The 27,273-nt window shown below is 45.5% G+C and overlaps 1 protein-coding gene across 3 annotated transcripts in view; it reads left to right on the forward strand.

Moving 5' to 3' along the window:
• Nucleotides 1-27,273, forward strand: part of NGF (nerve growth factor) — a 55,919-nt gene that overhangs the window by 9,620 nt on the left and 19,026 nt on the right. Inside the window, exon 1 of one of the 3 annotated variants that reach the window (XM_068965171.1) lies at nt 6,401-6,520. The exons of the other annotated variants lie outside the window; for them this stretch is intronic. The gene's annotated coding sequence lies outside the window, so the exon portion shown is untranslated. Of the gene's footprint in view, nt 1-6,400; nt 6,521-27,273 lie in introns of those variants that run through there. 3 annotated transcript variants of the gene reach the window in all.

Here is a 27,273-nt window from a genome sequence, read left to right on the forward strand (position 1 = left end):
ATGCAACTTCCCACCCCCACCAGGGCCCCATTTTCACCACTCAGATTCAAAGAGGATTGTTAGTGACATCTCCTCAAATGCTGAATTCCTGTCCAGACCAAAGATTTAATGCTCCTTTCTAGGCAGTTAAGACATTTCTATTTGAGGTTGCAGGGCAGAGGGCCTTACGGGGAGAAAGTGGGCGTGTTATAATTTTCATCTCTGTAAGAGTCTTCTGTACCACAACTCATCCCACCATCCCCTGTAAAATTCATGCCATCAGGCCAGTTGCACATGTTAAAGAACATTTATAGGGACTTCCCTGGCAGTCCAGTGGTTAAGACTTCGCCTTCTGATGCAGGGGCTGCATTTTGCATCCCTGGTTGGGAAGCTGAGATCCCACATGCCTCGCGGCCAAAGAACCAAAACAGAAAACAGAAACAATATGGTAGCAAATTCAATAAAGACTTTAAAAATGGTCTGCATCAAAAAATCTTTAAAAACATAATAACATTTAGAGCAGAAGGGAGACATTTGTCACAGCATATTCAGCCCCTTGCTCCTTAAGCAGGTGGATGATATTGAGTGAAGCATCAGGATCTTGACCAGATCATTAACAAAGCAGCTAAGAGGCTGTAAAATCCATCACTGTTGGACCTGAGTTGTTGTTGTTTAGGAAAAAGCAGAGGCTGACTTACATTTTCTGTGCCCAAAAGGGGAGGAAAAAAAAGCATATTTCCACCCTTTCTGAAACTTGCATTGACAAATGGAATCAATTGTCCCAGAACATGACACACCACCAGGAATGTTTCTTATGCATGAAATGAATTACCTTTCTTTTCATCTGAGTTCAAGGGTATTGCATCTGTCCTTATGCGGGGAAAGTGTGAACACTTAGAAATGTTTTCATTTTCTTTTTTGAGGAGGTCAGACACCAAAACCTGACTCCAGATTTCACACCCATGTGTCAGCATCTCCATTTCCATTTATCTTGGAAATGAAAGAAAATATTCTGGGAGTGGAACTTTTGAGTATTGTTTTGAATTTTTCTAAAAAAGAGTGGAACTTGTCAGAAACTAGAGGGCTTAATAAAGCAACAAATATTATTTGTTGTAGGTTATTTTTAAATCACCTTTATGACTAAGCATAACAAAAGTAATTTTAAGTTGGCACAGTACACAGAATATCCACATTCTACTCATTTTCACTTCTTTAATGATTATGAACCAGAATTATGACTGGCAACACTCATGCTTGTGAAGATTCCAGAAACCTGTCTGAAGCTTATTTCTTTTATGGATTGGAAAAGCTGTTATGTAAGAAAGAAAAATGGTTGACAGATATAGATTATTTCTTTCAGCTCTGTCATACTGAGAGCTAGGAGAATGGGGATTTATTTCTGGGTCAGCTTCTGAGCTGTGTGACTTGGACAAATCACAGAGCCTCTCTGAGCCTCTGTTTCTTAATCTGTAAAATGAGAATAATAAGTTTGCCCCTGGATACTGGAACGACTTTCTGCCTTGAATATGGTTGCCAGCAGGGGAGACACTTTGACTGTAGGTATAAGAGGTGAGATGTGAGAACCCTGGAAAAGGACTTTGAGACTCCAGGCTCCAGTGTTGGCTCTACCCTGAGTTAGGTGAGGGACCTTGACCGTCACTGGCTCTGGGTGTGCCATCCCAGCTCCCCTCTGCCCATCTCAAATGCAGTACCAGATGTGAAAGCACTTCACATAATCCTGGGAAGAAACAAGCTGCTCCTGCCACGGCGGGAACAGAGGCCTGTGCCAGGCACTGAGCGGGCCCCTGCGAGGCGGAGGCCAGGGGCACCGTGGAAAGAACATTGATTTGGAATCAGACTCTCCAAAGCTGCAGGCCCAGGAGTGGGGCTGAAAACACACGTGACCAGGGCAAGTTCCTGCAGCTCTCCAATTTCTAGTTTCCTCGGCTGTGAAATGGGGCTAGTAGCACTTACCTCTTGATGTAAAGATTAAACAACGTGACTCCTGCTAAGTCCTTGGCTTGTCCAAAACTTGGCTTTGTAGTGGTCCTTGGCACTAATCATGGGTGAGTACCCGAGGGCCTCTCTGCTTAGCTGGTGACCTGGCTGAGGACAGTCCAAGGCAGATGTGGTTTCAGGATGCTTCCAGGACGTGAAGCTTCCTAATGGCCCCTCTGTCTCCTCTGCCAGCTTTTCCTTCTCCTGACCTCTAAATATAGGAGTTCCTGGGGCTCAGCCCAGGGTCCTTTCTTATCTGTGTTCCTCTCTTCCTTGATAGTCTGTCTCAGCCTCTCCAGGCATTAAATAGGTTCTACAACTTCTGGATGTCTGTTTCCAGTCTGGCCCTCTCTCCCGGGCTCCAGGCTCTCAGGTTCTATCGCCATGTCTGCTTGGACATCTAATGGACATCTCAGATTTAGAGCTGTTGACCCCTGAACTACTCTTTTCCAAGTCTAATTTTAGTCTTCCCTATTTTAGTCAATGATGTCATTATTCCCAGCTGCTCAGACCCCAAATCAGGAAATTAACCTTGATCAGACCTTCCTCATCACCTTTATTTTTCTCTCATTCACTTATTCATGTTTATTAATTCAACAAACATTCTACAATGTTCTTTCTGCTAGTTTATAGGAACATAGCTAGAAACAGTGTATGGTTTCTCCTTTGGAGAAGCTTACTCTTAAGCTGACTAGGGCTTCCCTGGTGGCTCAGAGGTTAAAGCATCTGCCTGCAATGCGGGAGACCTGGGTTCGATCCCTGGGTTGGGAAGATCCCCTGGAGAAGGAAATGGCAACCCACTCCAGTATTCTTGCCTGGACCTATATTCTCTATGGTTCTTGGCCTATTTAGCCAAACAACCTGAAAGTGAAAGTCTCTCAGTTTTGTCCAACTCTTTGCAACCCTATGGACTGTAACCTGCCAGGTTCTTCTGTCCGTGAAATTCTCCAGGCCAGAATATTGTAGTGGGTAGCTGATCCCTTCTCCAGGGAATCTTCCCAATCCAGGGATCAAACTCAGGTCTCCCACATTGCAGGCAGATTCTTTACCTCCTGAGCCACCAGGGAAGCCCATTCAAACAACCCAGTGCTTTCTTACACTGCTGGGTCAGTTTCTTCTGCACAGAAAAGTGAATCATTCATACGTACACACTTATCCCCTCTTATTTGGATTTCCTCCCCATCCAGGTCACCACAGAGCACCAGGCAGAGGTCCCTGTGCTGTACAGCAGTTCTCACTAATTATCTGTTTTACACATAGTAGCTCATCACCTTTTCTATTCAATCCACCAGCAAGTCTTCTTGCTTTCAAACTGAATACTGAACCTGGGCACTTCTTGCATCCCACTATTGCCTCTTAGTCCAAATTACTATCTCTCAGCCAGATTACTACAGAGACTTCCTCCTGGATTCCCTGCCTCCACTCTTGTTCCCTACAACCTTTTAACCTAACAGCAGAGTGCCCTTTTAAAGATGTAAATGACGTCACATTATTTCCTAGCTCTTAACCCTCCAATTACATGTAGAATAACATCCATACTCTGGGCATGGCCTTATTTCAGTGGTTCTTAACCCAGGGGACACTTGGAAACATCAAAAATGACAAACACATGATTGTCACGCGTGGAAAGAGTAGGGGGCTGATACCAGCATCGAGCTGGCAGAGTCCAGGGATACAGCTAAGCATACTGCAACGCACAGGACAGCACCCAACAACAAAGAGTTATTTGGCTCCAAATGTCAGAAAGGTGAAGTGGAGAATGCATGTGTGATCTGGACCCTGACCCTCCCTCCAGCATCCTGTGTGGCAGCCTCACAGAGCTTCTTGTTGTGTCTGCAACACGTCATTCTTGATACCGTCCTGGGCCTTTGCACCTGCGGTTCCTTCTGTCTGGAACACTTCCACCCACAGATCTTCTTCACATAGTCAGCTTTTGATCATCATTTAGTTCCGTTTGGGTGTCACGTCTCTTGAGCGCTGTAACTCAATACATCTATCCCCACTCCACCAAACCCTGCCACGGTAGACTCTCCCCCCCTTACCCTGCTCTATTTATGTCATAATACTTAGTTTTATTATTTGTTTTTTTGTTTGTTTGTTTATTATTCGACTCCTCTACAGGAATGTGAGAACGGGGACAGGGACATTGTGTTCGTCAAGGGCTTCATCACATATAGGAGCTCAAGAAGTATTCGTTGAGTGAATGAATGAATGGTTGATGCGTATGGCACAGACAGCGATTACCACAGAAGATTAGGAAAGGAGACCATCAGTGGGATCCGGCTTGTGGGGGAAGGCTTCCTGGAGGGCTGTTTTGCAAGTTTGTGGAGTCCCCACCTGTTCAGCTAAGCTGGCCCCAAATGGAGCAGGGCATTGGAAGCTTGGCCTCCTCTGAAGCATGAATATACCTGGGAGCACCTCTTATAGATTAGAGCCGGCTGTGGACTTTAATATTCAATAGGATAGGGAGCAAAGTTGGAGAGCTCAGGGGTCTTAGATGTATGCTTGAAGAGAGGAGCCAGAAAAGAGAGGCAAATGGGAGAAAGGCAGGAGCAGGAAGGAGAAATCTAGGCTCAAGTTGGTTCAGATCAGGAACAGAGGTCAGTATAGAGGGAGGGAGGAGGTGGGGAAAAGGGGAAGAGAGGACATCTTCAGGGGAAAGTCTCTAAGTAGCTCATCCCAAAGGGCTGACTGTATTAATAGTTTCTGGAGAAGAAACTGGAAGTTCTTCTGCTATCAGTTTTCCAGGAGCCAAGTGAGGCAACTGTTGAGTTGCACCTAATAAGCTAGAAAGGCCAGTAAAGGGTAGAATCAGATTTCACAGGCAGAGACTGTGCCCTGAATAAACATTGTACTGCCCCATGTATCATGAGATACTACATAAGATAATTATGAAAATCGTGGCTCCAGGATAGTCTTAATTTCTAACATTCTGACATTGCCAAACATTGTTCCTGTGCCTCAATTAAAAAAAGCAAACCCACAGAGCCACCTGTGATGATGTACAATCTGTGTGCAGCACATCCAGGTGATGAGAGCGTGCCCCTTGCCCCAGGTTGGCCTCCCCATGATGCCTCACAATAAGGATGTTAACATCCCGTTCTTGAGAGGAGTGGGTTCAGATCGTGGATTGTTTTTCCAGGGTCTCAGGAGTCCAGAGTCTGTAGATTATAGAGCCTTTGAGGAGGGGAATGCTTGGTCCCAGGTACACAGCTTCACTCATCCTCACATCTCCTTCAAGTGACACATGGTCAGGGTCTGTGCCCTCGGGGCTACTTCAGGACACTTACTCATAACTGGTTCATTCTGCTGCCTGGATACTTCTGAGGGTATGACTACAGGGGATTAGCCAGCCAACACCTTATTTTATGAGTCTGTTAATGTAGGTTTAAAGTAATACACCTCAGATGTAGACAGCTTACTCCAACCTACCAAAAATATCATTAGGAACATTTACAAGGTCTAAAGAGTGACTTAATGGTGATGAAATTCAGATGCGTTGCATCGCCCTAATGTCGAATTTAGCCCTGACTCAGTCCATAGAAATACGGATTTCCCGCAGACGCACTCTCATAGCCTTCTGGGTCCCATGTGCCTCGCGGAGCTAGGGTGATGAGCTTGTCTGTCACACAGCCTCAGAAGTCATAAGACACCCCTGACCATCTCTGCCCTGCTTCTTCAGAGAGCCGCTGACACTCAGCTTTGACTTCTTGGTCACACAGCCTTTCTGCCAACTTGTTGCTGGAGCTCTCTTCCATCATTACGTGTCCTTGCTACACAGAGGTGTGATGCTCTCAAACTTCTACTCCATCAAAAGGTGACCTCTGACCCTTCACTCACGCTGGAGATACATGGCTGACAAAGACTCAGATGGGTGCTTATCCCAGGGGCAGACGCTCTCAGCAGCCATCAAATTCCCTTGGTCAGAAGGCAGTGAACCACTCAGAGACAACAGAGCAAGCAAAAGGAGAGCCCTGGCCCTTCTTTCCTGCTGATTGTGTCACTTCACATACATTACAAAAACTCTCTTTGATTCTCGGTTTCCTGAACTGTAAAATTGGAATAATAACAATATTTCCTTTGTAAGGTCTTCCCTGGTGGTTCACACGGTAGAGAATCTGGAACCCTGGGTTCAATATCTGGGTCAGGAAGATCCCCTGGAGAAGGGAATGGCAACCTACTCTAATATTCTTGCCTGGAGAATTCCATGGACAGAGGAGCCTGGCAGAACTGTAAAATTGGAATAATAACAATACCTCCTTTATAAAGCAGTAGCTAAATGAGAGTGTATATGTAACAGCACAGTACTTGGCACCTAAAAGCTCTTCAACAAACGGCAACTACTCACATTATTTTATTAAAATCTTGGAAAGTAAAATTTCAGGCTTCAGTCAATGACTCATGGAAATATTTTGAAACTTAAGGTCTTTGTGAAGTGAGAGGAGAAGGGGATGGAGCCTAAAACACTGAGAGAAAATCCCTAGCTGGGGAAGGCAGAAGTTCAACCTCGTGGTGTCACTGTGGCTACTATTCAGTTGTGGAGGTAAGCCTCAGTTAAGCCATCTATCAAACGGGAGTAATAAAGTTGCGGTGATGATTAAATATAATAATGCTACAATAATGCTTATAGATGGTTAACACAGCACCATGCACTTGAGGCTCAAAAGATTTACCCTTCTTGTCACGGCTTTTGTTATCACAGCCTGTCTTTTACATGCCAGGTCCTCTCTCAACTCTTTACTCAGGTCAAGCTTATATATAGACACATGCAACCTAAGACTATTCCAGGATTTAGGCTGGAGCAGCCTTCCCCCATGTGCAAGGGTCTGTCCCTGTCTCAGGGCATTTACAGCCAGCTGAAAGTCACTCCCTCAGATTTCGGGGATCTTCTCCTCCCTGCCACCACGTGGCTTCATCATGAGGAAAGGTGATGCCATGCTATGCATGGACGGGGACAGCTCCTTTCCTTCCTTACAGGGCTTTGGAGGTGGTGCCACCTGGCTCTCACCGTTCATCTCTGGGATGGTCACAAAAGCAAGGGGCCTGTAGCCCTTGAAATGAATTTCTGCAGCAATCAGGAAAAGGGCCCAAAGTTTTTTTAAAATAATTTTAATATATTTCTATTTATTTCTTTATGACTATGCTGGGTCTTTGTTCCTGCACAGGCTTTTCTCTACTCTCGGCAAGTGGGGGCTCCTCTCTCGTTGTGGTGTGCAAGCTTCTCATTGAGGTGGCTTCTTTTATTGTGGAGCATGGGCTTTAGGCATGAGGGTTTCAGTAGCTGTGATGTGTGGGCTCAGCAGTTGCAGCTCCCAGACTCTAGAGCACAGACTCAATAGTTGTGGGGCACGAGCTTTGTTGCTCCACAGTATGTGGGATCTTCCTGGATGAGGGATCAAATCCTTGTCTCCTGTGTTGGCGGGAGGATTCTTTATTGGTGAGCCACCAGGGAAGTCCAGGGCCCAGAATTTAGCTTTTGCCATTCTTCTTGGCAGAAAGTGCTAGACTGGGACAGAAAAGAAATCCCAGAGACAAGGGTCCTTTAGCTTTCTTGGACTCAAGGGGAAATAAATTTTAAGCTGCCTCATTTATGATCAAAGCTACCAAAATTTATAAAATGTCCTGAGGATGTTTCTGCCCATGTGTTCCTGGGCAAACCTATAAAAATGGAGGAACATTTTGGTCCCAACAAACTTGGTGATTAGGACTAACTCTTACTGCCAAGGTGAGGTCTGCTTAAAACTAACTATTCAGCAGGTGTCACTGGGTTATCTCTGCACTGTTCAGGGCTTTAGCAGGATATAAGGATGCTTAAGACTTGGACCTGCCTACAAGGGACTTAGGAACTTATTGGAAGTTCTTACTTTGCTTTAATTCCAAGGAAACCTTCAGCCTTTGGGAAAAAGAATCACTGGGATGAATCAAATTCCACAGGGCTGGCTGCCATATGGATTCTTCTATGGCCCAGTGGCCTTGGACATGAAAAGGAAATGGAAACGTTTTATTATGAGATTTTCTTCTCCCTTTTCTCAGGCTTCCGTTGTCTGCCCCTGTCTACCCTCCACACCACACATACACACGCACACACACACACATAAACACACATGCACAGGCACTTATAACCACCACCCCACACACACCCCACACACACACACAAAAGTGGAGACATTGCTGAAGCAGCTGCCAACATTCAAAAACTGCACTACATTTCGGACTTAAATATCCATAAACTCCTAGCATCAAAAGAATCATGCAGTCTTTATATATAGATACACGTTTTTAAAAGAAGGGAGAGAAAAGCCAGAAAGCTAGCAGGTGAAGTGTCCTGTCTAAAATCAAGGTTAGCAGGCAAGTCCAGCTCAGGTCTTAGCCCATTTCTTTTTCTCACTCTTTCATCAGCTATTTCATAAGCACCAACTTTGTGCTAGGAGCTGTGTGAGGCACCTGCGATTCCAGGTGGATGAAAACTGTACAAAGTTCCTCCCTCCTAGGGCTACAGACCAGACAGGAAGACAGTGGCAAGAAACAGAAAGGAATGAGCAGTTTCCACTCTGAGTTCTCATGTGAAAGATCCATGTGCCATCATAGAGGGGGGGTCCTAGGAAGGCAGGGGAGGTTCCTGGAGAAAGGCATGATTCATTTGCGATCTGAAAGGCAGGCAGGAGAAAGAGAAGGAGGGATGTTCCCAAGATGAAGGGAAGTCTTCCTACCTCATCCAGGAAGCATATTTTTGATAGTGGTGTGCGGGAGTTGGGCTCAAGCAGGCTCACACCTACTCCACTGCAAACTTCTCTTCCCAACTTCACGCTCAGTGAAGTCACACTAGTATCTTGCTATTGGCTGTGGTGGGAGTATTTACACCCCAGAAAGCAGAAGATGCTACAAATCAAGGTCCCTTTCCTTTGGAGAACCATCTTTACCAAGGTGGTTCTACGTTCCACCTGCTTCCTGCTGTGGGCATCACAAACCCTGCCCTTTAAGCCAAACGCCTGTCCCCTGCCTGCAGAGTCTCTACCAAGAGCCTGTTCCCAGAAAGACACTGTCAACAAGTGACTGAGGCCTTGGGGCTGTTTATATCAGACCCTGGGCCATCTGGCTTCTAAGAAAGAGCCCGTTCTTGTGGTCTTCGTCACCCCCTTGCCATCTAATGATATTTATCAACCACCCACGCCTGCCCAGTGCTGCATGAGACACTTGGCAGGCAGATCTCAATCAGGCTGTGACCCCTTAGGAATTCGGAGCCTGGCTAAGGCTGCTAGGCTGACATTGTTCTTCCTTAATATAACTCAGGCTGCTGGGGGCACAAGAACCAGGGGCTGAAAGCCCAGCCGAGGGCATGAGGTTAGGAGATGGCACCACTACTGTTTTCCCCAGTCTGCTTCTAGGTATAGAAATCACCAAGTGAGTGCAGGTCAGAGTTCATGGAATATATGATTTGGTGACGTTTTTAAAAGTCAATCAATTCTCCCATCCTTGTACCCTCCAGTGTCCTCCCAGTTTTATAAAGGGATTTGCCAAAAGAAAAAGTGAGTTTTGAGTTCTTAACAAAGACTGGCAGGAAGGCAGGTGGACGTCACTAAGGGGATGTTTTGCAGTGGAAGTACCTTTGTTCCCAAGGTATGTGTGTGTGTGTGTGTGTGTGTGTGTGTGTGTGTGTGTGGTGTCTGCTGTGCATACAGAATACAGGGGAACAAACAGTGGCTGTGGATGGCAGTGCAGGTGCAGACGAGAAGGTTGAGCAGGGCTGTGAGATGGGGAATCTTGAAGAAAAATACTGACCATAGGGTCTGGTTGGGAAAAGAACCTATTTGATTCCCTCTGATCATCTTCCAGCTCCTGGATGGGAGCCTGAGATGATCACACTTGGCTCATGTTGGAGAAGGCACCCTTTGTGCTGTGGAAACTCAACCATTTTTGACTAGCTTAATCTCTAGTCAGATGCAAAAGCTGGGTGACACCAACCAGTGAGTCTGGCTAGGAGTCTACCCAGAGCCAGGCATGAATATGCAAGGACCAACTTATGGGGTCCTATGAAGCCACTCAACATTATCTTCCCATGGCCCGTTGTGGGCATCAGCCACTCAGGGGACTGTGAGTCTCCAGCTGCTGCTAAGTCGCTTCAGTCATGTCCGACTCTGTGCGACCCCAGAGACGGCAGCCCACCAGGCTCCCCCATCCCTGGGGTTCTCCAGCAGGCTTCCCTTAAAAGCAAAACCCAGAGTGATCAGGGCAGCATTACTGACACCCGGTCTTGAATCTGATTATCTGATTGGCAAACTGCACACGCAGGGCGGCAGGGGCTGTGCTGAGGGATGGAGGCTCCCCAAACGGGACGAAGCTGGCAGACCAGCAGGTGGACCACCAGGGTGGCAGAGACATGGTGATACTGGAGCAGTGGCTGTCTGTGGGTGCTCTGTATTTAGAGCATGGAGGAGAGGATGAAGGAGAGAGGGTGGCTAGAGGTCAAAGAAGATGTGCCAAAGGAGGTTGGCACAGGGTGAGCTGCCCACAGTGATGCAGACAAGAGGCAGGTGGATGTGAAGACTGCTCCTCGCTGCCATGCAGAGGAGCTGCATCCCCTCCCCATCCATCTTCTGCCACTGACCTGGAGGCCAGGGTACCTACTGACCCTTCTGGCAATGTGCAGTAATTTCAGGGTCCTGGCCCAGATCTCATGAGTCAGTGAGGAAGTCCAGAGGGGAGTCCTATGCACCCATCAGTAGAGGGGCTGCAGGCATGCAGGTTGTGTCCTGTATCACAGTGGTCCCCAACCTTTTGGGCACCAGGCAGTAGTTTTGTGGAAGACAATTTTTTCCATGGACTTAGTGAGGGTGGATGGTTTTGGCATGACTCAAGTGCATTGCACTTACTGTGTACTTTATTTCTATTATTATTACATCAGCTCCACCTCAGATCATCAGGCATTAGATCCTGGAGGCTAGGGACCCCTGCTGTATCGGGCATCCAGCTTAGGTGGTGAGTGGAGGCTCATCTTCCACTGATTCACACAAAAGCTCCACATGATCAGGGTGCAACCTGCCCCTGGGAAGCCCCCTTGGGTCCTAGAAGAGAGGCCAGAGAGAGGATGGGAAGCCCAGAGAAGGGGAAAGTTGTGTACCAGGAGCCAGGGGAGAGGCAGCCTTTGAGAGGGTGAAGACTCACGTCGCCCACTTAGCATCTCCTGGAGCAGCATGGACTATCTGTTCACTCCACTGAAACCCACATGGTCTGAAGAGCAAGGGGGTGTTTTCCTTATTAACATCGAAACAATTAACTAGTTTATGTTATTACATGCATTGTCTAAATATTGTTAAATAAAATGGCTTAATGCCAATAATTACCCAAACATTTCAGTGACACAGGACTCCTGCCAGTGCAGGGATGGGTTACCAATAAGACAGCAAGCACTGAGGACTTACTTTGCTGCCATGTAAGTCACTTGATGGGGGTCCCCTGACTGCAGTCCCCAGACTGTGGCTCTGCTTAGTGCAAGCTCTTTATCAGCCCCAGGTGAAGAGAGCTTGGATAAAGTGCAAATTATTGTCTATGGTCAGATCCCAAAGTATGTGGGTGATAAACACAGTGGCATTGTTTCCTCGGGTGAGTCTTATTTTCCACATGTGGGAGGAATTCCAGACTTGAGAATTCTGCATCCAGACTTCATAGATTTTTTTTTTTTTTTCCTAATTGAGACAACACAACTAATGATAAAGAACAATACCAGCAGGGCTTCTAAGCTCTGAAAGGCTCTGGGTCAAAACTTGACCTCCATAACGATTGGACAGGCTCCAACAGCAACTACTGTCTTCTGTTGTCAAGCAGGACCACAGGCTCCACCAGACCAACTTTCCATTGGCTTGTGGAGTGTGGAGACAGAGCAGATGTGCCTGCCTGCTAATGCGCTGTGGGATGGAGCCACTCTCTGTTCTTATTGAAATCAGATGCCCAGCCATCAGAGCTGCCCCGCAAACAGATGGTGGCTCCATGCGAGTGCCATCATTTGGAAAATTACAGAAGCCATGGCTCCATTGCCTCACCCCTGTGCAAGACTCCATTTTTACCAAGTGGGCAACACGAAACCCCTCCTTTCTCCATCACACACTCCGAGGGGCCAGGCCTGTGTCACAATTAAGTACTTCTAGAAACTAAATTGGTATGAAAATTTGAATACCAAAGACAATTCCTTGTCAACATGATGTCAACATGGTGTACGCAAAATGTTGACATTAGTTATCTCTGAGCAGTGGGATTGGAATAGAAAGCACAGAGGCCTATCTGGAATTGCACATGCCTGTTCAAGAAAATTAGACTCAATCTACAAGTAATATTCTACTTGTTATAACCAATTCTTGAGGTTATGGGGAAATCTTTGTTTTCAATATGCAATGTCATTTGGAAAAAATATGTCTTAAAAGGCTAGTTAGTTAATAAACTCTTTCAGTTGCTCTAAGATTTAAAAGTTAAATCAAAATTATATTGACTCTCTTTGAGGTTTCTAGGTTAAGATTCTATAATCTGAATAAAGCATGGTTAGCGTGAGTTGGTTGATTGGTTTTTGAGGTTTATCTGTGTGTGTGTATGGCTTTGGTTTCCTCCTCTGTACAAAACAACTCTACTCATAGACCTATTCTGAGCATGAAGTGAGACAATCCATGTAAAGTATTTCCAGCAAGGTCTTCCCTGGTGAGCCACTGGCTAAAACTCTATTCTCCCAATGTAAGGGAACTAGATCCCACAGGCCACAACTAAAGATTACGTGCTGCACCGAAGACCTGGTGCAGCCAAATAAATAGATAAAGTATTTTCAACAATACCTGGCACATATGAGAGATTTGATAAAACACAGCTATCATTATATACATATATTTCATTTTCTTTTAAAGGTGACACCCAGGCTCTGCAAAAACAATAGGTAGGCAATGAGCATATATCACGTGTCTTCTTTTTTGAACTTACCTGAGATATATGAGTGTGAAAAAACATCTAGAGCCCCCCTTGAATTTCCTAACCTTCATCATGTCTTGGAGGGCTTCCCGATGGCTCAGTGGTCAAGACTGATCTGCCAATGAAGGCGATCCCTGAGTCAGGAAGATCCTCTGGAGAAGGAAATGACAACCCACTTCAATATTCTTGCCTGGGAAATCCCGTGAACAGAGGGACCTGTCAATTAGTCCAAAGATTTGGACACAACTTAGCAACTAAACAACAACCATCAGGTCTTAGATCTCTTCCTAGTTACTACTATAAACACTGCATGATTTGGTGAGGCAGAAATTTAGGACTGGAAGGACTCTTAGAGGTAATCAGTCCAGATCATTTTACAAATGCGATATTTGATGTGTGATGACTTAGCCAATGTCAGAGAGTAACAAAGACCAAACCAGACTCTAGGTTCCTGACCACTTTCTGACTGTTTGTGCATCTCCTTTCAGTCTTACAGATGGCCTCTTGGTTTCTTTCCTGGTTGATGTGTAATGATACTCCCTACTGGTGTCCTATACTACTGATAATATCACACAGCACAGCCCTGGGCGTATAGCAGGTATTTGATAAACGGTTTGCTCAGCTCAACTCAACAAGGGTCTGCAGCCTCTGACATGCCAGGCGCACGCTGGGCAGTATATGGAATAGGAAGCTAAATAAGACAGTCTCTGATTTCAAGAAGCTTCCAGAGACTGATGAGGGAAGGCACAGAAAGGGGACAAGGGAGTCTCAGGGCTGCTGCTGCTGCTAAGTCGCTTCAGTTGTGTCCGACTCTGTGCAACCCCATAGACGGCAGCTCACCAGGCTCCCCCATCCCTGAGATTTGCTAGGCAAGAGTATTAGAGTGGGGTGCCATTGCCTTCTCTGGAGTCTCGGCAGGAAGACTTAATTTCATCTACAGAATAATAGTGAGTTAGCTCTCCAGAGCTAACTCCTTATCTTAGACATTTTCAAATCCCAATATTTCCAAAATTTATATTTACAGTACTTGACCTCGCCCCTTAACTCCAAATTTTGGTATCAACTGCCTACTCGAACTCTCATCTGATAGGGATCGCAATTTACCACGTCCATACCTAAACTCTTGATTCTGCCCTTGAAACCTGCTCCTTCCCTGGTGTTCTCCATCTCAGTGAATTACAGCTCCCTCCTGCTGGATGCTAAGACCCTGGAATCATTCTTGATTCTCCTCTTCCTCACTCCTCCCACATCAGAGTCCACGCAGGAATCCTGTTCACCCTGTTCTTTCAACACCGCCTCTCACCGTGCCCTCCCACTGCCATGTGAGTCTTGATCATCACCACCTCTTGTCAGATTATCACAGGAGCTGCCTCACTGATCTTCCTGCTTCTACTCTTGGTCCGCTTTGTGCAGGTTCAGTCAGAGTGCTCCTTTCAGAATATATCACATCAGGTCACTTTCCTGTTCAAAGCTTTGTAATGGCTCCCTCTGTTCTTAAAAATAAAGCCCGGAGCCCTCACTATGGTTCAGAATGTCCTGCAAGGGCTGTCTCCATTGCCTCTGACATCTCATCTTCTGCTGCTCTCCCCAGGGATCTGTCTGCCCCAGCTGCAGGGGAATGTTTACTGTTTTCAGCCAAACACGTTCCTGCCTCAGGACCTTCACACTGGCCATCCTCGCTGCCTAGACTGTTTCTCCCACATTTCTGCATAGCTCTCTGCCACTCTTCATCAGATCTCTGTAAACATCACCTCCTGGGACTTTCCTGTTACAAAGTAGCACTTCCCCAATTTGTAACTCCCAAATCCTTATCATCTTTGTTTTTTCCAGCAGTTACCATCAATTGACACTTTGTTGGTTATTTGTCCTTTCTTTTTCTTTCTTTAAACGTCTTTTATTTTTTAATTAAAATTTTTTAATTTGGCTGCCCTGGGTCTCATTGTGGCACATGGGCTCTTTGTCACGGTGCATGGGCTTCTGTAGTTGGGGTTTGCAGGCTTAGTTGCCCCACAACATGTGGGATCTTAGTTACCAACCAGGGATCTAAGCCATGTCCCCTGCATTGGAAGGTGGATTCTTAAACACTGGACATGCCAGTTCAGTTCACTGAACACGCCAGTTCAGTTCAGTTCAGTTCAGTCGCTCAGTCGGGTCCGACTCTTTGCGACCCCATGAATCGCAGCACGCCAGGCCTCCCTGTCCATCACCATCTCCCGGAGTTCACTCAGACTCACGTCCATCGAGTCCGTGATGCCATCCAGCCATCTCATCCTGGGTCGTCCCCTTCTCCTCCTGCCCCCAATCTCTCCCAGCCTCAGAGTCTTTTCCAATGAGTCAACTGTTCGCATGAGGTGTCCAAAGTACTGGAGCTTCAGCTTTAGCATCATTCCTTCCAAAGAAATCCCAGGGTTGATCTCCTTCAGAAGGAAGTCTCTATTTGTCTTTTATTTTCTGTCCATATTCCTTAAATTTAAGATCCCTTAATGCAGGGAAGTTTGCACTCTGTCCACTACTGATTCCCTATATCTTGATTTGTGCCTTGGCAGGTAGTAGGTACTCAATGTGTATTTGCTGAATGAGTGCATTAACAATGTGCTTTCATTCTGCGTTTCAGATTAGCTCTTTGTGTACTTATTACTCCAACTAGACCAGTCCTGTTCCTCTTTGTAATTCCTACAATTCCTAGCATGGTGCACCTGCACGGAACAGGTGCTCCTCTCATGGGTGTTGACTTAAATTGAACAGTTGCTAACTGCTAGCCACAAATTATGTGACTCAAATCCAGTTCATATCATCTATAAGGAGCACTGTACCCAGACGGTTTGTTCATGTTTCTGAGAGATGGTCCCAGTATTTTATTAGAACTTAGGCAGCCACTCTGGGGAGAAGGAGTAGCACAAATGAAGCTTTGTGTACTGCAGAAAACAGAGGTGCAGTCACAGCAGAGCCAGCCCCCCGAGCCAAGCTCGGATGGAAGCAGCAGAAGCAAGTGTGACCAGAGGGCTGACCGGCCGTGAGCCACCAGGGTCAAGGGTTTGTCTCGGGGGGAAGGGTGTACCATACGTCCTCCACAGCACCATGCAGACAAACCTCGGTGAGGTGGACACACCAGGATCTTTGCTCCCGTCGCATTCTGCTGTACTTCTATAGGACCTGACAGCTTTGTTCCTCAACTTAGGTGCCGCATCCATGTGTTTGCAGTATGCTCAGTCACTAAGTCATATCCAGTTCTGCAGCCCCATGGACTGTAGACTGCCAGGCTCCTCTGTCTGTGGGATTCATCAGGCTAGAATATTGGAGTGGGCTGCCATTCCTCCACGAGGGGATCTTCCCAACCCAGGGACTGAACCCGAGTCTCCTGCACCTCCTGCATCGGCAGGCAGGTGTAGTGAAGTACCACTGCACCACCTGGAAACCACACATGGCTTGGTGTCTTTCTGCAGTGTCATCCTCAGGACCCGTGCCCCCAGGCCCTGGTATAGATGAGGATGAGCTATAACGAGGCCCATTCCTGATAACTCGCTTCTTTAGAAAGTCCAAGTACAAAATTCCAGGCTCTATGTTGGGCTAGCACATGACACAGTGTGCTAGGAATCATTTTACAAATTCGTCTTAAACACAAAGCAACTTGCAGAAATGGATTTAGCACTGCCTTCAACTGTATCCTCAGGCTTAAATGTTTCAATAAAAATAATTCACAGAATGTCACTTGTCTGCTTGTGTTTTCTCCCAATGGCAATAGAATGTTACTCAACTCCCCAGTTCACCATCAATTATTTTGAAACTGCTCTGTCTTTTAATAAAAAAACCCTTTGGGATCTGGAAGACTTGTTTCAAAAGTTAATTAGAAAAGAAAAAACAATTCTACATTTGAAAGCTATATTAAAGTTAGATAAAAGAAGCTTTTAATAAGGTGAAGAAACTTAATAGGTATTTTTGCTTTTACCTTTTTGTAGACTGGTGCCCATAAGTGATCCTTATAATTGGAAACTATGTAAGGAAACCCACCAAAATCAAAGCAAGTGCAGATTTACAGGAAAACAAGCAGCAGCTGTCCCAGATTTTCTAGGGCTCTGGGGCCAGCAGTCTGCTGAGAATTTATCAAGCCCCATTGAGCAGTTCAGGGCAAAAGACATTTAAAAAAATAAAAGTACAAGCCCACTGGGAATATTAAGAAAAGAGTCATCCAAATTTTTAAAGCATGTCCATCCAAGGCTTAAGCTGTTATAGTAGGCCAAAACTGGACTCTGTAAACCAGAGATGCAGAGAGGCCACTTAGAAGAGTTCCTCAAGGGCAGCATAAAAATTATTCTGGTCTTCCCTTCACACAGCATGGTTTAGAAGGACAGGACTTCTTTTCTCCTCTCTCTCAAGATTCCCCAAATCTTAATTTTATGGCTCCCTTATACTTTTTTTGAAGCATTGATCAATTCAAGAAACCATTTTCTTTGGATAATTTATTCTCAAATTTCTAAGTGTATTGATTCAAATTTATGTTACCAAATCTTCAGTTTAAAAAAGAAATATTTCCATGATCAAATACGTTTGAACTCAATAAAGTGAATCCTTCTAGAGATTCCCAGTGCATACTGGCATATAAAAAGCTCTGATTAAAGAAAACTGTTTCTAACCCAACAATTCCCAAATGCATCTGACCATGGAACCCTTGTTTTACCAAATTTCTTTTGACACCCCAAGGGGTAGGAAACACTGATTTAGACACTTCTGTGATATCAAAGTCCACTTCCTATTGAGATCATTCATTCATTTATTAAATGGATATTAATTTGTTGGCTTCCATGGACCAGGCTCTGTCTAGACATCAAGATAGACACAAGAAGAAAATGTCAAGGTCCCTGTACTCTTAGTAACTATCAGTGTAACAGGAGCGGTAAACACGTGAGCCAATATCAACAATTTCATGTGAACCCTGTCATTGCTAACAGTCTGCACGACACAATTTAGAACCTGTTATTCACTAAATATTTCCTGTGTACTGGTCTCATCTCCTCCCCTATACTGTTTACTTGGTGCTAAGCTTGCGCGTTATGCTTGTCTAGTATTCTCTCTGATACTGAGCATGGAATTGGACATATAGTAGGTCATCCAGAGAAAACTAGTTGATGAATTTAAGATTAAACTAGATGATCCCTGAGTCCTTTTTAGTTTTGCAGAGTTTCTAAGAGTTTTTCTCAAATATTGGTACAATTCTATGCTTGCAAAATTATGGTGAACCACAAAAGCATTAAATAATTCATTAGCTCTAGTTATCCAAGGGCTATTTTAATGCTATTGAAGTAACAAAATTAATGTGTGCTGCCCCTCCAAATGGGCAAGCCATAGCAAACCAAAGCAATTTTCTCTGCTCATAGATAGAGCTTAAGTGTTAAAACTTAGTGATTTGACCTTGTTATCGGAGAACAGCCAAGTCTCTGATTTTCCATATGGGAATCCCGAGACTCAAGAGAACGTTTAGCCGTTCATTATAGAATTTAATACAGATTAGGTTAGCCACAATTGGTAACACTTGGCGAGCTGTTAATTTCTTGCTAGCAATTTCACTGTATATTCCCTTAATAAATTTCAGATTTGAACTTGGCATTGTCATCTAGATTTTATGCACGTTTATTTGATTTATGTATGCTGAGTGGTTCCTAATCATATGATCAGTAAGCAGACAGCATCTCAGACACTTTATATATTTGAGAAGTGTTCAGAAGCAGAGAAACTTCATTTCAAAAGTGAACAAGGAAGTGATTGTAGGGGTTTAAGTTACTTCGGGTTCTGTTATGATATGGCAGGGTTTCTCGGTCTCAACACTATTAACATTTTGGCCCAGATGATTCTTGATTGTGGTAGGTGGACCTACACACCGTAGGATATTTAGCAGCATTAATGGCCTTTACCTTTGAGATGCAAGTAGCCACTCCCCACCCCATTATGACACCAAGAATGTCTCCAGATGTTGCCTAATATCCTCTGGGGTGGGGCTGGGGGTCAAAATCACTCTTGCTTGAGAGCCATTTACTATAAGAGAACCCCTGGTGATTAAAGTCAGTTCTAGACTTTTTTTTTTTTTTTTTCATTTTGTGGATTATCTGTTTGTCTGCGCACAGAGCATGGAAATCAAGGCCTACTGTGCTTTGGAACTAAATAATTCCTTTTTTCTAGCCCGTGTGGTCTGGGACAAGTTACCTAACTTCCGAGTCTCCATTCCCTTGTCTGTCTGGGACGTGGAAGTGAAGCACACACTAGCAGGCCCCTAGCATTACTCCTGGAGAGGGTTGGGCATGTTTCAAATGTCAGTGGTTCTCTCCTCCTTCTCCTCCTCCCACTCCTCCTACCCTCTTTCTCCCCACATCCTTCCCCAAGGTGAACACAACCAAAAGATACGCACTCGCGCTACAAATAGCTTGGTGGTTTGTTTCCAATATTCTCCTTCCATAGAACAGATAATCAGGAGCTGCCATTATATCCAAACCTTATGTGAGCTTTGGGGGAACAGAATCACCTAAGTCAACAATAGATGAAGGAGAATCCCAGTCTCATTACACCTTCCAAGTATAGAAAGCGTGTCCATAGGCCCCGGAAGCATTCATCAGCTTCTCATTCACTGTTCAAAGCAATGAAACTGTGACTTGAGTAAAGAGAGGCTGCTCACAGACTAAGCCTGTCCCCCACCTGCAGCCACCCAAAGCCTGGAGTGAACCTGCTGGCTTAGTGACATTAGCTGCCCCACCGCAGAGTGCAGAAGCCCAGGCTGGGGTCCTTGAGGGGACACTACAGAGAAACAAAAGCTGGTATCACGTGAAACCCGACAAGTTTCCAGAAAGAACTTATGGAAAGGTTTATGGGCCTTATTTTTATTATAAAGGCATTACAGAGATATTACGATTCATTTGGGAAATGGGCGAGAAGGGAAAGAGATCACCCTAAGTTCTAACACTGAATACAACTGTTTTGATTTTAGATAGTTACTTCCTGGCCTGGCCCCTGTGCACATGTGAGTTCCCTTGGCTGCAAAGATTTCATACATAGTCTTCCTAACTTGTTTCCGCCACCACCTCACCCCAGCCCTCATCCCACACTACAGTATGAGCATCCCTCCAGGTTCTTACTGTCTCTACAGTTTTCATATTTAATGACTCACAGACGTTCTAGAAAAAGATTTCCATCAAGTAACTAATGACCTATCCCATTATTGAGGACACTTGGCTTTTGATTGTGCAATTATAAATAATTTAGGGGGAAAAGTCATAAGTATAGATTTTTCCTCAGAATTATTTTTGTGGGATAAAGTCTCAAAAGTGGGACGAATAGGTGAACTCAATGGATATTTCCACAGTTTTACGTACACAACTGTCAAATTGTTTTAAAATACATTATTCTGACTATAAAAAATTCTTCATGGCTCACTGAAAACTTCAGAAAATGGTGGTGGTTTAGTCGCTAAGTCATGTCCGACTCTTGCAGCCCCACGGGCTGTAGCTCCTCTGTCCATGGGATTTCCCAAGCAAGAATACTGGAGCGGGTTGTCATTCCTTTCTCGAGGGATCTTTCTGACTCAGAGACCAAACTGGCGTCTTGAAACTGCATCCCCTGCGTTGCCAGTGGATTCTTTACCACTGAGCCACCAGGGAAACCCACCCCAAAAGTGTTAAGAATAAAGGGCTTCCCTGGAGGCTCAGTGGTAAAGAATCTGCCTGCCAGTGCAGGAAATACAAATTCAGTCCCCAGGTCATGCTTTGTTAGCCTCAACTAAGACAGATGAGTAATTCTAGTCAGCATAGCAAGGGGTCTTGTGAACGTGCAAAGAAATGGCTACCATGAGCTCAACAGGACACCTACAGCTACTCCACATCATCCACCTTCTGTTTAAGACCATCTTATCAGCCCTTCAGCAAGTCTGTGTTCTAAAGTCAATGTACAAGAGCGCAGTGAAGCGAAGCCAAGTTTACCTTCAAAAGCCCCTTAGGAAGGCCCTGTGCTGAAGAATAACAATGCCTCTCAATAAGTTTAACCAGCTGGATTTTCCTTCAATGTGGAAACAGACTGCTCTTTCTTGGGTGGAGCACCGGATGTTGTCGTATGGCTTCAAAGGGGCCATATTGTCTAAAACATACTAAATCCACACAGGCTCACCGAAGGGGAGGTTGATGGAAAGGGACACTGATGAAGAACTGCGTCTCCACCTCCTGCGCTAGCTTTGTAGGACTACAAGAAGAATCACCCTCACTGTTTACATCGTTACTCTCCTTTACTTCTTTCATGCCCTCCTTCCTACTCTCCTTCCTTTTCTCTCTCTCTCCCTCCTTTTATTTGTTCTAATTGTTGATAATTTACACACGATTAATACTCTTAGAATGAGAAACTTCTCCAGGGAATCTTCCAGCCCGGGGACTGAACCTAGGTCTCATGAATTGCAAATAGATTCTTTACCGTCTGAGCTGCAAAGGAAGCCCCAGAATGAGAGACTGTTATATTTTAAATGTTTTTTATTTTATTTTCTCTTTGGCTGCATCAGGTCTTAGTTGCAGGATGTGGGGTCTTTGCTGCGGGATGCAGGCTTCTCTCACTGTGGTACTTGGGCTCCAAAGTTGCTCTGAGATGTATGGGATCTTAGTTCCCAGACCAGGGATCAAACCTGTGTCCCTTGTATTGGAAGGCGGAGTCTCAGCCATGGGCCACGGGGGAAGACCCGAGAGGCTATTATCTTTATTCAGCCTGAATTGAATATGGCTCATGATAGGGAGTTCTACCGCAGCAGGCAGTAGTTCCCCTTTGCTCGGTATCATTGGCAACCTCGTGTTGAGGGAGGATCCCTCTTCCAGTTCTGTGCATTCCCCCCAGTTGTGTCTCCTGGAACAATAGAGAACAGCTCTTCTTCCCTCCCTGTGAAAGTGTTCCTAAATTTGTGACACTGCTAACTCATCCAGTCATTTTTATTATGGGATGGTTTCCAGGTGTCCTGCCTTCCTGGTTTGCCTTTATCATTTGCCACACTGGGAACAGAAGCCTGGTGGATCTTGGGCAGAGCCTGTGGTTGCCCTCAGCTCCTTCACTGACTGGCTGGGCTGCAGTGACCAGGAGATGGCAGTGGCCCAAGTCTAGTGGTGGGAGCACACCCCCAAGACAACCTCTCTGCAGCTCCAGCCCCCGCAGCCTGCATCCCAATTTATGCATGGCACCTGGTGAAGCAGAGATGCAAGCTCACTGTGAATTCCGGTGCATCATTTGTCTGTGTTTGGGTTTGGTCAGGGGGTTTATTAATGAGGATTTGATTAAACAAAGTTTACACTCTAACTGACGCCAGCTGGAACTCCCATCAAGGGGAAGCCCCGATTCCCCTGCTGTTGTCCTTTTGTTCTTTCCACTTGCAGTTTCTCTTCCAAGGCATTTTCTCTGCATCTGATAATGGTGAGGTCACGATCACATTTATTTTGAGGGGTCAGTCTGGCACACCCAGCACAGCGGCTCTGTGATGAGGAAATTTTGTGTTCAGGGCATGGTGTACCCTGGGATATGCCTTACCCTAACCTGTGAACTGAAATCATTCTGTCATGCTGCCAAGGCAATGCTATCATTCGGTTTGGGCTCAGATTTGGAATTTTTCCAGCAGAAATTGTATTCTCATAGACTGCTAATTGAAACATCATCAGGATTATCTTGTACGGTCACCAGAAGCCAATTCAGTGAAATCTGGGTTCTTGAGGGAAGGAGGTGCTAATTATAAGTGGCTCTGATTACCTTGCTTGGACTGTGTCTCCAGGGAAATCCAGGAACCACACCTCGTCAGCACAGAATGAAGAGCATGTCTGTTTACGATTTGTGCGAGTGCTTCTTTCCCCTCACTGGAGCTGAGGCCAAGGGCATCTTCAAAGTCTTCTCTCAGTCTGTGTGTCTTCCTCTCATTTCTTTCTCGCTCCGGTTGCCCTCTCCTTGCTACTGCTCCTTTGCCCTCTGGATCCACCTTCACCTCTTTCCACTTTGGCCGCTGCCCCCCACCTCCAACCCGGGTCATTTTCTTGCCCTCTCTCTCTCTCTGCTCTCTTTTTCTGCTTTTGCACTTCCTCCCACTCTCCTCCTCTCTCAAGTGCTTCTTACTATAGTTCCATCGTTCTCATTCCATGTCTTCAGTTTCCCTCTATGATGACATCAGATTTCCTAAGGGCAGGGCGAACCCCAGCTCACTGAGTTTGTCCAAGTGCCTGCAGGTGTTGGGCTGGTCTGATTCCATCTGCTCAGAACTCATTCATTCGTGCCACAAACACTCTTCAAGCTCCAAGCTGATGGGAAACGAAAGAGGCGTTTCTCTCTGTCCCTGACCTGGCCCCGGCCCCAGGCTGGCCCCTAATTGGAAGCAGCAGATTGAGCACCAGAGCCAGAGCCATCGTCAATGCCAGCATTACTCAGATGCCCCATGGTGCCCAGTGGGGATGGGGCCAAGCCACATAATTCATGGCCAGTGTGTGTGCTTCTGGTGCATCTGCCAAAATGTCACTGTCAGCCTGTAGGTGACAGCTATTGCTCACCGGTGAAAAGCCTTCTTGTGATTTGCACTCTTTCTGCCCACACTATTTTGAGAAGTTAGAAGACAGCAAGCCCGTCTCCTTCAATGGGAGTTTCTGAAGGCTGTAGACTGGTGGGCCAAAGAAATTGCCAGATTTTCACTCCAGAACTTAGAATGAAAACCATTAATCTGCTGCAACGTAGCAGCCTGACTCCTAACGGCAAGCCATTTACTCAGTTCAGTATAACTCAATGTGGCAAATCAGAAGGCAGTGAGTGCTTCCCTTTTGTCTAGGTGTCCTGTCTGTTTTTCATAGCATGAGATTCTCATTCTTCTTGGAAAAGACCATTTAATTGGCTAACAATGAAAACAACCACGTCTTCTTTAAAAAAAAAAAAATCACTGATGGTGACTCACCCTCTTCTTTGCCTTTGCTTCCCCCCTATTATATACATGAAGTACTCACTGCTGGGAGCGTGAAGCCTGGACAATTGAACCCGGATTGAGTAATTTACACAGTTCTGGAAAATAAAGTCAACAATCCACAAACTGTATCCCCTTCTGGATGCTCATCCACCAAGGACCCTTGACATTCGATCTCTCTGACTTTCTGTTCAGTGTTTACTGCTTTTGCCCATCCCTCAAACCAAAGTCATAGCTTGGTAATTTCTTGTTTTAGAAAGTGACAAACAGAACAGGCAGAGAAAACACTGTATATTTTGGAATAAAAATGAAATCATTAGGGTAAGTTTCTATTCTTGGTGACTGGAATTTTACTCTGGTTCTGATTAAGCACAACAAAGATATTATATGTGATGTTTTCCTGTAAATGTATGAGATAGTTTTCTATTGCATGTCCATGAATGGAAATATTAACAGACTCCACTTGGCTCCATCAGGCTCTGGCTTGGTCTTCACACCCAAAAAGCCAACCAACAGAGAATCACATCCCAGCCCAGAGTGAGTAGTTTCTGTCTTGTTGTGGTTTTTTCAGCTTCTTTCACAGTTTCACAATTAAGAGGAAGTCTTATCCACAAAATAGGACAGCACATGGAATAACCACATTCCCTTGTCTATGAATTGCTCAGTGAGTAGCAGCTGGGCATACTAAACATCTGTCATCTATGCCTACATTACTGTCAGAAAAATGGGTCCATTCAGACTCTGTTTCTTGGTGGTTAGAGGATTTAAGTGAGGAGGGTATTTCAGTGTCTATGGACTCCCTTAAAGCAGTAAATAAGGAGAGTCTCATGACAGAGAAGTGGCAAAGTCAAGGCATTCCATAAATCAGGAGGTCCCCATTCAGGTTTTAAAAGTGATTAGGTAAATTCAAGAACAGAGAATATGCAGGATCCCACCTATACATTATCCATATCACAGAAACAAACCAACTCTCAGTACAAAGCCCAGAGGACAAAGCTGTTGCTCCTCTGAACCATCAGGTTTGTGAGCATCTGGAGAAGGGTGATGAGCAGTGACCACCGAGTGGGAGCCCTGTGCTCTTGTCCTTCCTGCCACCCACTAAGCACTTGCACTTCCCCACTTCAGGTGGAAGTTTCCTTATCTGTAAACTGGGGATAATATTGATCTCAGAAGATTGTTAATAAGTACTTTAAAAGGTAATCTCTAGAAAGCTGTTGGTAGAATGTCTGGCACATAATGCACAATAAATGTTGCTTATTATTAGTGGTAGTAGTTGTATTTACTTTTAGCCCAAGGTTTATGCTAGCAAAGTACATATATATATATATGTGTGTATATATATGTGTATATATATATATATATATGGTTTTGCTGGGTCTTAGCTGTGGCATGCCAGGGAAGGCAATGGCACCCCACTCCAGTACTCTTGCCTGGAAAATCCCATGGACGGAGGAGCCTGGTAGGCTGCAGTCCATGGGGTCACTAAGAGTCGGGGACGACTGAGCGACTTCCCTTTCACTTTTGACTTTCAAGCATTGGAGAAGGAAATGGCAACCCACTCCAGTGTTCTTGCCTGGAGAATCCCAGGGACAGGGGAGCCTGGTGGGCTGCCGTCTATGGAGTCACACAGAGTCGGACACAACTGAAGCGACTTAGCAGCAGCAGCTGTGGCACACAGCATACTCAGTTGCAGCATGAAAACTCTTAGTTGTGGCATGGAGGATCTAGTTCCCTGAACAGGGATCGAACCCAGGCCTCCTGCACTGGGAGTGTAGAGTCTCAGTCACTGGATCATCAGGGAAGTCTGAAGTACTTTATATTTTAATGCATCATATTACATTACATTTAACCTTACACCCAAAATATTGGTAATTCCATCCTTTGTGGTGCCTCTCAGGCAGCCTAAGGGAGATGCCTAGGGGTTTTGGGGTTCTATCCTACCAGACACCCTTTTCCCCATAAGCCTACACTCAAACTTCTGGAGCCTAAACAAATGTCTGGAGGAAGAAGAGTGCCAGGGAGCCAGCCCTCTTCTGGGACACTGGTGGCCCTTCTGCTGGTGCAGAGGGGCCACGCGAGAGCCACCTCAGGCTGGTCTATAACTCCTAGGGAACTCCCCCCATCTTTCAGGTGGGAGCCAGTCACTGCATAGAGTCACACTAGCCTGAGGGGTACCTCCTGGAGGCTGAGGGGAGGGATCAGGGAGAGCTCTCCCTCCTGCAGCGGCCTAAGTGCAAAGCCCACTCACCTTCAGACTGTGAACAAATAGAAAAGCTCAAAGATGCTCGGCAACAGTAGAGCTGCTGCTGCTGCTAAGTCGCTTCAGTCGTGTCCGACTCTGTGCGACGTGGTAGATGACAGCCCACCAGGCTCCTCCCTCCCTGAGATTGTCCAGGCGAGAATCCTGGAGTGGGCTGCCATTTCCTTCTCCTAACAGTAGTGCACTGATCCTCAAACATTGCACGGGCAAATGGAAGAACCGGCCTCATTCTGGAAGACAAGGCACATAATTTCTTCTTTACCTTTGGAAGTGTACATGTGTTTATTTACAACGTCCTTGATAGTTGTAGGTACTCCTGTTTTGAGAGAATGTTATCAAGGTCTAAACGAATGTTATCAACACTATTAGAAATACAAAGTCAACAACAATAACAAAACTCAGGAGAGAAAAAAAAACAACTTCCAGAATGGGTGCTGGGAAACAGTCTAACGGAATACGTAGATGGAAAGCAGGAACATAGGTTTCTAGACCCAGTTCCGTTCACCACTCAGTTGGGAGTTATATGGAACACAAATAGCTCACTTAACTACTTGCAAGGGACTAAATGACCCCCAGCTTGGCCCTCTTCTGGCTCAGCAAGAGGAAGCCTTGAGAAGCATTGGTCAGACTTCCCTGCCTGACTCCAGAAAGCTATTTAATCCTTTAGTGATGGTGGTGATGGTGATGGTAAAATGGCGGCAGTGGTCATGCTGGTGGTGGTGATGGGTGAATGACAGGCTGGCGGTGGTGAGGAAGCATTGAGGGAATGATGGTAGTGACGACTGGACGGTGGTGGTCACAGAGATGGAGAAGATCCTGGTGGCGATGGTGGTGGAGGTCATGGTTGGAAATGATGCTGCTGTGCTCTGTGGGTCTGAATAAGAGACCTGACTTGTATACATGCTGTGATCTATTTGAAAGGTGGGCAGAGAGCCATGGGACACCTAGGTACTAGGCCTTCATGAGCACAAATGCACAGAGCATTTGGTGCTGGGTTCAGCCTGTAACTATAATGGATGTATTTCAAGATGCTTCCTTTCTTGGGGACAATGTAAGCAAAGCAAAGATGCTTAAGCAGACTGATGTCCTGTTGTTGCTGTTCAGTTGATAAGTCATGTCTGACTCTTTGTACCCCATGGACTGTAGCCCACCAGTCTCC

This window comes from Capricornis sumatraensis, chromosome 2 (genome assembly GCF_032405125.1).
Source record: "Capricornis sumatraensis isolate serow.1 chromosome 2, serow.2, whole genome shotgun sequence".
Lineage (NCBI taxonomy): Eukaryota > Metazoa > Chordata > Mammalia > Artiodactyla > Bovidae > Capricornis > Capricornis sumatraensis.